The sequence below is a fragment of the Pygoscelis adeliae genome, unplaced genomic scaffold (assembly GCF_000699105.1).
Source record: "Pygoscelis adeliae isolate BGI_AS28 unplaced genomic scaffold, ASM69910v1 Scaffold232, whole genome shotgun sequence".
Taxonomy (NCBI): Eukaryota; Metazoa; Chordata; class Aves; order Sphenisciformes; family Spheniscidae; genus Pygoscelis; species Pygoscelis adeliae.
In genome coordinates this window covers 2917507-2928248 of record NW_008824473.1, presented here as the reverse complement: position 1 = coordinate 2928248, position 10742 = coordinate 2917507, and the positions used below count along the sequence as shown (strand labels likewise).

Here is a 10742-nt window from a genome sequence, read left to right as displayed (position 1 = left end):
TACTCAGTTTTTCTGCATTTTCATGCATGCATTAGAACTTGGCAATTTGAAGCCTCTTTTCATGTGATGTGAATCATCCTTCTGGATTCTTTTTAGAAAACCTATCACTTGAACAAAAGGAAGGGGGTATTAGCTCTTCACATTTTTGTGTTGAAGTTTTGTCGTTGAAAGCCATCACTAAATAATAATAAATATATACATATAGTTGAGTATTTTGGCATGAAGCACCATCCTTCTGGTAAAGCCTTATTTATTTATTTCATTGCAAATTCAGTTTTTGAGGGTATTGAGCTTGTGATTACATGTTTTTGAGGATATACTGCAGAGGTATAAAGTTCTTGAGTTATAAATGCTGATAAAGCCATTTATGGAGAAGCTGTGAAACTTTAATTGCTTTGACTTGCGAATTGTTAAATGTAAAAGCTCAGAGTTAAATTAGAAACAGTCTTATTATAGGCGTAAAATGTACTGGTGCATTTACACTGCTGCAACATTGCATTTTTAAACTTCTGTGGTGAAACAAGCCTGTAAACAAAACTAAACTAAGACTGTTTAAAATGGGTAAATGCCAATATATCCCTCTGGGGATTTATTTTTTTTTTTTAACACAGTGACTTCTTAAGACCAATGTACATCAGGCCTGATCTATGAAGTTATACTGATTATGAGGATATGATCTTATGCTGGCTTCACTTCAGCAGGTAAAATTCCTTTGTGTACACAAAAACGACTGGCAAATTAATACTCCTTTAGCAGTCAGTCCCACTACAGCTCTTGCTAGTGAGTAAAGCTCCGACTCAAATTCTCAGAAGCAGGCAACCAGTCTGAAACACTGGTCAGACTTTAACAGCACTTATAAGCAGAGGCAGCATAGCTTGGAACACCCTACTGAATTAATCCTCCATCTCACCCTCTCACTCAAAGCGTACATATGGATGAGCTACTTCTGAACTGGTTGCTGAATCACCAGAGAGCAGTGCATTATTCTGAAGTTTGTCTTTACTGCTTGTGTTAAAATGCCATGCAGTAAACAGTAATGCTCAGCAACTGGCTCAACAGCACCTTGGCCATCTATATATTACAGGTGGGCTGACAGCTAGGAGTGCTAACTCTCAGGAGTTGCACTGATGTCCTTGATTACATATAAGAGCTCTTAGAGTGTAACCTTAATTTTGGCCTGAGGAGATGGAATTTCCATGGACTTTGAGAAAAAAAAATTGATTAGTGTCTCTGACACTTGCAAATATCACGCTCAATTACATCCTAAAGTAAAGGCTAATGAAAATCAGGTTCCTCCCTCATCTGCCTGGCATGGCATAAGTGATGCTATGGCTCATGTTGGTGCACAACTTCATGCATTGCAAACACATCCTTTGTAACCAGTGTGACTTGTAATTACATACAATGAAGAAGTGATACATTTTACAGGATTATTCCCTTATGTTTTCTTTTTTTTTTTAATAATGTGAAATTAAAGGGTATTATTGACAAGAATTTACAGATTAATTACATGGTGTTTTATATTTTGACACTTGCAATTTCAAGTTGCACAAACATTCAGTAGTAGGTTCTTTTGTGTGTTGTTGCTTTATTTAACTTAGTGATCCCTAAACACAAGGGCACTGACAAATCCAGTATTTACAACAATGGCACTCTGTACTGAAATGCCTTAACTTTAATCACCTCCAATAAACCATGTGACTTTGCTCTGAAGAGCATGTATACTGGTGAAAAAACTCACCGACTTCAATGTTTAAATGATAAACTTTCACACAGCATTTCACGCCACAGCTCAACTGCTGAAACAGGCATTCCTATCCCATTCCCCATTTTTGCTTTATTATTCAATCTCTTCTTGCGCTGGCATTGGTATACACATAATGCCCTGAGGAGTCAGTTCAAGGAACTGAACTGGCAGAAACCTCTTTCTTATTTGTAGAGTCAGGGCATAGTTTCAAAGGCAGTTTGAACAGAATTACAGCTCACCCCTGGGGAGGAGGTCCTGCTGACCCTGATCAAGCTGTGGTGGTGTTGACCACACACTGGGACAATTTAACCCACTAGAAAGACAGAAAACTAACCTAGCAGAAATGCACCAAACATCTGCTAGGTAAGCACACTGAACTAACTTCGCAGTCAGATTCATTCCACCACAGACAAAAGGGAGAACATGTTGTTAGAAGTCAAGGGAGGGAGGAAAAAGATGAAGGAGGAGGCAAACCTCCCTTTCCATCGTTGGTGGCAGGGAGCTGATAATTCAGTTCAGCTGCACTGTTTAATTTGTACCCTCTGTTTTTGGCCCATCCAGCTGCCTGACGCAGCTCGCTGTGGAGTCAGACAACCACCACTTCCAGTTGTGTGAAGCAGCAAGGCTGCCTCTTTGAGCAGTAGCTCCCTGTTAGGCTGTGCATCTTGACACTGGAGACGAGGGGGCAGGAAAGGTCAAGGAGAACCAGCTATCAACAAATTCTAAGCTAACTTTGCGACAGATGTAAAAAGTTTCGTAGTTCACCTTTTGCTTACCTAAGGTATCTATGTTAGACTTCACATCAGGTATGCTTAATCACTCTTTAGAGATCCCCACAAAGAATTAAGCGGAAAACTGCTTTAGCGTTTTTTTTCTATTATGTAAGCTTACAAATTTAGCACATTTTTTATGTTTTTAAGAGCTTCTTTTCCCATGTAACTCCAGCCAACATTCCCAAAAGTGGAATTGTTCCACATGAAATGATGAATATATAAACTCAGAGCTATCTGAAATTGGGAATACTCCTTAAACACTTTAGAACAAATGTTCATTTCCCAGTAAAGAAAAATATTTAAATAACTGTTGCCAGTCTGAGTCTTGATCTTCAATAACTGGAAGTAATCTTCAAGGTGTTCTCCTCTAATGTGAATCTTCCCGATTTGAGAAATGCTTCTCCCCCCCGCCCACTTGTCCAAACCATGCCACACACCTTAAAGCACCCATCAGGCAACATAGGAGAAATGTTTTTTATTGCTAGTATAGGAAAGAAGTAGACTGAGTCAAATAATTGACGGTTTCTTTCTTGAGAATGCTTTGTTCTCCTTTCAAAGGGAATGAGACAAATCAAGATAAACCAAACTTTATCCAGATGCTAGTTAAAGACTGCTAATCACATTAATATTTCCTTTCTAAAGTTATCTAAAACAATGAAAGGATAAGAGCTAGAATTCTAAAAAAGACCAGAGAACACAATATGAAAAAACCTGCATATACTTTTAGGATCTTCTTTATGATGTCCCACAATTAAAAGGACTGTAATATTACAGTTATATTATTACTCCAAGAGGGGGAAAGAAGAAAGCCAAGGCTCCTGCCAATACATCAAGCACTAAGTCATTTGCAAACACTGCCCAATTAAATTTTACTTCGTTCGTATCTCACTTTGAATACTCTTGCAAAAGTTATTTTCTTCACTCAATGTTTCAATCAGTGAGTCTATAGTTGCTTATAGCAATCATTGCTTAATCATTCTACTGGCTTCCCTTTTTCACATCAGACTTAAGATCCTTGCCTTTACTTTTACACCATGAAGGTTCTGAAAAATGAAGTGATAAGAAATGCTTTGTCCCATGACCATTTAGCTAATCATACTGGTCAGTGCTTAAGCTCTTCCTTCCTCTACAACTTTTTGCAGATCTGCCATTAAGATCTCTAAAACTCTACAAAACAAATGCATAACCTTCCTTCAATTTTTCTTAAAGGAGATGTGTTGCTGACAATGTCAAAACTGACAACATTTAGACTGTCAACATTAGATCACTGCCTCTCCAACTGTCCAATATATTTACTTTTGTACCCTTGTATTCCCTCAGTCTGTGATGATCCATTTGTGTACTCTCATTAGTAGTAAATTCTGGGGCCAGAGAAAAATCACTTTCTTAGAAGATACCCAACACAGTAAGGCTCCTCTTCTGTTGCTCTAGGTACAGAGCAACACAAATACTAGCATCTGTACTTGTACTGATTAGACCTGCTTTACAAGTATAATCACTGCATTTGTTTTCAAAGTTATTTTTTGAGTGCTTGACAGTATTACTTCCCACACAGTTAAATAAAAAATGAAGCTCCTTCAAAAACCCTTGAAAAAGAAACTAACTCACAGAGACAGAATTATGTATCAATCTCCTCTTTTCAAAACCTCAATCCCCCAGCCCAATTTATTAGAAGAAGCACTTAAAGGCAGGCATTTTGACAAAATACAGGCATTAGACTTCCTCTGTATTACTTACAATGCATTTATTGCATCTCTCTTCAATCTTCAGACTCAAATGAAATGCAACCAGAATCTCTGTATGTAAATATCGTTAGTTTATGCCCCTAGTAAATGAGTTAGTGAGCCTTCTTGGCAGGATGACTCAGTTGTTTCTAAATACATCGCTATCATCAGTGTTAGCCCAAACTTCTTGGTGTTGAACCGGGCATCATTGCCAATGGTTTTCCATCGCCACTTTAGATAAGCACTCCGTGACCCACTCTGTCAGTGGGGAAAACTTTCATTAGCTTGCACTAATTCAACCACTCCACTTCTTTCTCAGTTTTTATGTGCCAGAGTTTTCCCAATGTTTTAGTCAAAAGAACTTAGGAAAGGCTTACTTTTTAAATTGTTTTTGACTTACTTCAACTGAAATAGGTTAGGAAACATTCCCACGAGAACAGCCAGCAGATTTGAGGGTTGGTAATCAGAAGCACTAACCTCTCCACTAGTACAGTTATACCCAGAAGACATCAATATTTAACTCATACCCTTCTCCAGGGACAAAAGTTATAGAACTTTAATTATCCTAGTAGGAAGTTCCTACTAATAGTATTTCAAAATATTATACCAGCGTAGACTAAGGACTTAAAGAAATATTCTTCCTGCTACTACTTTTAATGTTTGGACTCTCCATTCGATATAAATAGTAACATCTTGTTCTATTACACTGCACTGTTGGTATAGCTGCCCCACTATCAAGTACCTTGATTCTAATTTAACACCCTTTAAATGAGTAAGAACAAACTGCATTGGTATGAAGATACAACATGAGAAAATTCTGTCCACCCCATAGATCTTTTACTTTTAAAAAAATGTCATAACTCTGGTCACTGTAGTTTTACTGGTGCAAAAACAATGCTTGTAAAATTTGAGTAGTTTAACTTCCCCTGCTGGCACTGTCAAACCAGTTGGACTCTGTATGTATGGAAAGCATAATGATTCTGGCAATGACTATGTATATGTATGGAATGTGTGCTAATACAGGGGTCCCTCCTAGATTAAATCCACCTGTAGAAGATAAGACACACATTTAAACTAATAAAGTTACATAAGAACTTTCTAGATACTTTTGAGGTACAGGCATGTTAACTAATTATGACTGCAGAAGTTACTGTGAACTTTACTTTCTGTTATATCACAGTAAAGAGAAATACAGGAAGATCAACATGACTTTTTAGGAAAGCTCAAAAGGTTAATATAATGGAAAGCTAACTGGGAAAGTATTCCCTCTTAGAAGAAACTATCTTCATATCCCTCTATAGTCACACTGCTTCAGTAGTAAATGATTTCAACAGATCTCAGAAAATAAACTAAGGATACACTATTTTAGCTCAGGTCATCACACTGGGCTTACAGCTGCTCTGTACCTTAAAATGGAAGCTAGTCCTCATTTCCATTCTCAAACTCATCATGTACTAATTAAGAATTCAGCATAACCTGTGCCAAACTTGTTTAATAAATACCTACACCTGAAATAGAAAGCACTTAACAATCCCTCTATGATAAAAGTGCCAGAGTTAGGGGTTCTGTTACTTGTTTTAAGCACTAAGATTTCTTTATACTTCAGATCAGTATTCTGCAATGCTTTATAGATAATAAATTAAGCCAAGGAATCCAAACACACTTGTGAAACAAATAACACTCCTCAATACTTCATACAAGAAAAGCTCAATGAACACAGGACGCTAAATGAGCTATTCTTGGATTATCATTCTATAAGCCATATTGCTCAAGATGGTAGAACAGTTGGCAGACTTAAAGGAGTAACATTCTCTTCATCAATGAACTAAGGAATATTTATGTGACTCGACACCCAGTTAGATACTGTTTATTAAATTTGCATGACATCAAGATTTAGAAAGTACATATGTAAGAGACAGATAACCACAGGAAACTGAAGCAGCTAAACCTGCAGGCAAGCAAGGGAAGATGAGATGCTTGTAAAAGCGTGAGGGAATAATTAAAAGGCATACAGCAATAGAGAAAGAGATGCATTTGCAGGCATGCCTGTACAATTAATTTAGAATCATTGCTCTCACTTCTTTTTCATGTAAGTGACTGCTACAGTGGGAGGAGAGGTGAGAAAACAGAACTGCTAGCATAAATTTTCAGGAGACTGCCGAGTCATTCTTAGAGTTTAGGCCACTAAAGGGACAGTCTCACTTTTAGCCCTGGGCTCCTGTTTCTTTTATCATGCCATCTCTAGAACCTGCCTGAACAGCTACAGAGCTGATTCAGCTCACCAGCCCCACAAACAACAGGGGAAAGGAAGGAGGAGGAAAGGCAAGGGGGCTGTCTGCAAGCTGAATCCACTCACACAAGCACTGGCTACACACCAGAGCTAGGTAAGGAGACAGCCATTTAATCAGGTCAAGTTGCCCTTTGCAATGTCAGCCATAGCCTGCATCTGCACCTGAAGCTTGCAAAATCCCGCATTGGTACAGGAATCAAAAACCCCAAACTGGTTCCCCGCACCAGAGCTGAAGCTGCACAATGAACCAGACAAGGAAGTTCACCTGACTGAAGACTTTCCCCTTTGCTGAATTACGTTCAGCCAGGTCTGTTCTCCTACCTGGCACACAAAGATTACACTAACACAGCATAGTGAGTGCAAACCCTTCTTTTCAAACACAGAGAGGCATTACATCCACTATGGTATAATTACAGCATTTCACAAAGAGGGGCAGCCCCACTCCTGGCTGACAGCTTTGTCCCCCTCTGCATTTGACCTGGTGGTTGTAGAGCTGTAAGGCAAGCCCATCTTCTGAATTTACTCACCCTGCAGCTAACAATTGCTATATGTAACACAAGAAAAGCAGGCTGAAGCAGAAATACGACCATTTCTTTTGGAAAAAGCCCACATTGTTACACCAGCTTATGTGTAACACCAAATTGCCCATGTAGGTGTGGTGTGACGTGACCGCTCAGAGCATTCACTGAACTACAGCCACAGATGAGGTAGTTGATACAATGAAGGTACACTATGGAAAGGACTTTCAAACCTATTCAACAGTACTACTAGTAACTCTCCCCTTACAATTTGCACACGTTCATACCCACAGAAACTTCCTTCAGGAAAAAAACCCTGCATTTCACATACATCCTTCCCGTAAATCAGTGTTGACATCGTTTCAGATAAAAACATCCCTTTATAAATATCATCATCACCTCTTCCTTTCTTTTTTTTTTCTTTATCAACTCCACAGGATTAGATTTTGTTAGAGGGTGTGTGTTTTGGTTTTTTTAATTACATACACATATGTAAAGCACTGGAAAAAATATTCAGATTAAGTCATTCAAGAGTGAAAGCATTAATCATGTTGACACTTACGCTGTCCTGCTAATAGTTCAAAGGAAACATATTACCAAAACAAATGGGGCAGTTTTCACACCACAAAGTTACTGCTAAGCTATAAACAGCAACCTCAACTTATTTGGAATGAAATAACCATTAATTACAGCTAATATGACAATAGCAGAGGGTTTGGCTTTAGTTTTTTGGTGGTTTATGTTTTTCAAGTTTCTGGTTTAACTTCCTACAAAGGCAGTCAAATACTTAGCTTAGTCCAGCCTCTCTTACTATCAAGTTGAACAAATGAAATGTAAGTCCAACAAATTTGAATAGCTTTTCAGAGAAGACCTGGCCAAACCAACAAAATTAATCTAAATATTGATACAGAAAGGCAGTTCTTAGACCATGATTTTCAGGAAGGAACGTACTTCCTTACAAAATCTGCAGCACTGCATCATAAGATACATGGGACTCACTCAGAAAGCGCAAGCAACCTTCCAGTCTCAGAGAATTGGAAATTAAGAGTTTGATCCTTTGGAAGATAAATCCTTTGTTGCTTTAAGAGTACGGTGAGTACTACCTAAGGCAGTAATCTCTGGAATCAAAAGCTGCTGACTGAAGGGTAAGAATACGGACAGGTCCGCATACACCAGAGTAAGAATGTGATTAACTGCTCCTTTGCAGTTTTATCTATCATCCTCACACTGATGAAATTCTGTTTTGCAGCAGCTTACCATATGCCAATAACATACAGGCAGAAGTTTAAAGTGCTAGAAGCAGCTTGAAACAGCACTAAGAAAAAAAATGTAAGAAGTTTACCAGAAAATAACTTAGGTATTGTTTAATTTTCCCTGACGGTCGCTGTTGGGTTGCATGCTGCAGCCTGTGTGTGACCAAAAAAAACATATGCAGGCAGCTACGCCAGCCAGAGCTTGCGGCCCCTGCACCCACCCCAGCTGCTTACTGCTTCCTCACAGTGGCTGTTAATACCCCCACAGGTCTGGGAAAGCAGATACTCACATGAGAGCTCCCTGACCTGTATCAACCAAAATAACTCAGGTTAGCAAAGCTTACTATTAAAACTGCTTAAGCCAGGATGGCTGCTGAAGCAGGAAAGGCACACATACCCTCTGCCAGCTGCAGCACTGCCAGCTGAGATCCACACTTTGTCCACCAGCAGAACAAATGTGTACAAGTTAAAGAATTGACACCACTATTCCTTATATGCAGTTAAGCTCCCTACTTTAAGCAAGGGGTGCTGTTTTCTTCCAGGGGTTTTTCACCTAGACATTAGACACAGGTTACTTTCTTTAGGGAAACTGCTTTCCTTCACAAACTTTAAGGAAACTCCAGCAACTTCACTGGCTGCACAAATTTTAATTGCACAATACAATACGCACACAATAAATCAAAATGAGAATTGAGTATTAGCACTGGGAACAAGCAAACTAAACTTACCAGTGTAAATATTTAGATTTCACATTATAGATGAAAGCCAGTTTTCACTGGACTAGCGCATTAGCTTTAAGCATTCTGTAATTATATTTTGCATGTGAACTATTTAACTGCATGCTACAGTATCACTGGGTTTTTGTTTGGTTTTGTTCCATCCCCACAATACACCTTTAATAACAGAATCCAATAATGAAATAACTCATGTTGAAAGGTACTTCTGGAGGTCATCTGGTCCAACCCCCTTCCCCCCAAAGCAGAGTCAGCTTCAGAGTTACACAAGTTGCTTGGTGCTTTGTCTTCAGAGGCTAAGAAACAATGTCCCCTCCTCTCTCACAATCTAGCCTGGGCTATGGCTATTCTTAAAGATATCAGAACTCCCACCAAACTTGTTCCTGTCAAGACAACATTTCACAAGAAAATACAACCAGCAAGAAAAGCAGAAATATTAGCAAGTGCCCCAGGAATTGAGGGGAAAAGTTAAAGCTAGTTAATTTATCTACTGAGACCTCTTTTCTGTAATAAGTATCTTGATCTGTTATTGTAGAATGCAACAGACTTAAGTGGTGTCCAATCATCCAGATAGAGTAGTTTGCACAAACAGCAGAAGCATTTGAGGACTGTACACCCCACCAGGTGATGTCAGTTATGTTACTTACTTTACCATGGATGTGCACACATACAGCTGACTACCATCACATGAAAATACTTAGTTCGGTGATTAAGAGAGGGTCTGCAGTGTCTCTGAAGAAAGAGCTACAGACAGAAGGAGTAGAACATTTCACAGACCTTAAGACTGTCCTCAAACAAGCGTCCCTGAGGAAAGTGGTACAGCAAGGAGCAAGCTGTGGGCTAAATGCTCTGTTGGACTAGGACATCTCATGTCACAACTGGCTACCGTGGACTACCAGGGAAAAAATATATTTACAGTTATTTTCAGGTAGAAATGCTGTTACAGAAAAAGCCATCCAAAATTACAAAGTGTAGAATACAGGTGAACACTACCTCGCACAGTACAGTAATGTGATGTCTTGCCTCCCCCTCTGATACTTTTATTGCTACTTATACAATGCTGATTCCAAAACCAGGAAGCTGTCCTGCAGAAAGCTATTTTAATTTTTTGCCATCTTATTTTTCTATGGTAGGTGTGGATGCAGCTCTTCCTACTACACCACCTTTCCCAAGTGCACCTTGCTGATGCTGCTATCAGTAGCTTCAGATCAGAGATTTCACATATGAAGAATGCCTAACTCAGTTTTTCAAGAATCATGTCCACACACTCATCTTGCAGTAAGGCCATTCTCGAAAGCCTTTTTTTTTTTTCTCCTGTTGCATAAGTTTATTTGCACAACACATGCCATCTCCTCTCTTCCCTCCACAACGTGCAAGTATAAGTTTATCCTACGGTACAGGGCTGTGCTTTTTACACTTAAGACAACACACTGCAGTGCTGAGAAAAGAAAGAACCCACAAACCCCGCAGCTTAGAAGAAAAACCCCACCCAACGAGACAAAATAAGGAACAGTGACAGGGTCACCTGCCCCAACAAAAACAATACCAGGACATGCTACCTTAACCCAAATAAACCCAGACAGCCACCAGAGATATCTGAGAAGGCCAGCGGGGTGACGGGGGTCAGCAGGTACAGAGTGGCTGGGAGAGCCGGGGGTAGGGTGCACGGTCACCCACCCCCCGGGAGGGCTGAGGCCGCGCAC

General features: G+C 39.4%; 1 protein-coding gene across 2 annotated transcripts in view; it reads right to left on the bottom strand.

Annotated features, from left to right (window-relative positions):
• The window catches only part of NR2C1 (nuclear receptor subfamily 2, group C, member 1), a 57172-nt gene extending 46496 nt beyond the window's left edge, over nucleotides 1-10676 (bottom strand). For both annotated transcript variants that reach the window (XM_009321314.1, XM_009321315.1), the window contains exon 1: nucleotides 10599-10676. The gene's annotated coding sequence lies outside the window, so the exon portion shown is untranslated. The remainder of the gene's footprint in view (nucleotides 1-10598) is intronic.
• Between the last annotated feature and the right edge of the window lie 66 nt (nucleotides 10677-10742).